This window comes from Perkinsus marinus (genome assembly GCF_000006405.1).
Source record: "Perkinsus marinus ATCC 50983 genomic scaffold scf_1104296945702, whole genome shotgun sequence".
In the NCBI taxonomy this organism is placed as follows: Eukaryota; Perkinsozoa; order Perkinsida; family Perkinsidae; genus Perkinsus; species Perkinsus marinus.
The window spans coordinates 1-973 of NW_003211110.1; the positions used below are offsets into that span (position 1 = coordinate 1).

The following is a 973-nucleotide window of genomic DNA, read 5'->3' on the forward strand; positions in this document are numbered from 1 at the left end:
TGATACTAAATTTCAGTGAAAAATTACGAAATTCAGTCGGTTTTCGACAAACGGACTCAGAGCTAGCCTTCTGCCGGAGTTGAACCGACGACCTCCCGCTTACTAAGCGGGTGCTCTACCAACTAAGCTAAGAAGGCACGTTCCCTCAAGTGTAAAGTCTAACCATGTCTTGAAATTTCACAATGAAACGCATACCACAATTCAAGTGGTGCAACAATTTGATACTAAATCTCAGTGAAAAATTACGAAATGCAGTCGGTTTCCGACAAGCGGACTCAGAGCTAGCCTTCTGCCGGAGTTGAACCGACGACCTCCCGCTTACTAAGCGGGTGCTCTACCAACTAAGCTAAGAAGGCACGTTCCCTCGAGTGTGGAGTCTAACCATGCCATAGAATTCCACAATGAAACGCATACCACAATTCAAGTGGTGCAATAATTTGGTACTACATTTCAGTGAAAAATTACGAAATTCAGTCGGTTTTCGACAAACGGACTCAGAGCTAGCCTTCTGCCGGAGTTGAACCGACGACCTCCCGCTTACTAAGCGGGTGCTCTACCAACTAAGCTAAGAAGACACGTTCCCTCGAGTGTGGAGTCTAACCGTGCCATAGAATTCCACAATGAAACGCATACCACAATTCAAGTGGTGCAACAATTTGGTACTAAATTTCAGTGAAAAATTACGAAATTCAGTCGGTTTTCGACAAACGGACTCAGAGCAAGCCTTCTGCCGGAGTTGAACCGACGACCTCCCGCTTACTAAGCGGGTGCTCTACCAACTAAGCTAAGAAGGCACGGTCTTGCAAGTCTAAAGTCTAACCATGTCGTGAAATTTCTCAATGAAACGCATACCACAATTCAAGTGGTGCAACAATTTGATACTAAATTTCAGTGAAAAATTACGAAATTCAGTCGGTTTTCGACAAACGGACTCAGAGCTAGCCTTCTGCCGGAGTTGAAACGACGACCTCCC

The 973-nt window shown here is 45.2% G+C and overlaps 4 non-coding genes across 4 annotated transcripts; all 4 read right to left on the bottom strand.

Moving 5' to 3' along the window:
- Nucleotides 1-64: 64 nt before the first annotated feature.
- Pmar_PMAR018418 lies at nt 65-137 on the bottom strand. The gene has a single exon. It is a non-coding gene; the product is annotated as a tRNA-Thr (tRNA).
- A 146-nt stretch (nt 138-283) lies between these two features.
- Pmar_PMAR018419 lies at nt 284-356 on the bottom strand. The gene has a single exon. It is a non-coding gene; the product is annotated as a tRNA-Thr (tRNA).
- A 146-nt stretch (nt 357-502) lies between these two features.
- Nucleotides 503-575, bottom strand: Pmar_PMAR018420. The gene has a single exon. It is a non-coding gene; the product is annotated as a tRNA-Thr (tRNA).
- Nucleotides 576-721: 146 nt separating this feature from the next.
- On the bottom strand, nt 722-794 carry Pmar_PMAR018421. The gene has a single exon. It is a non-coding gene; the product is annotated as a tRNA-Thr (tRNA).
- Nucleotides 795-973: the final 179 nt, after the last annotated feature.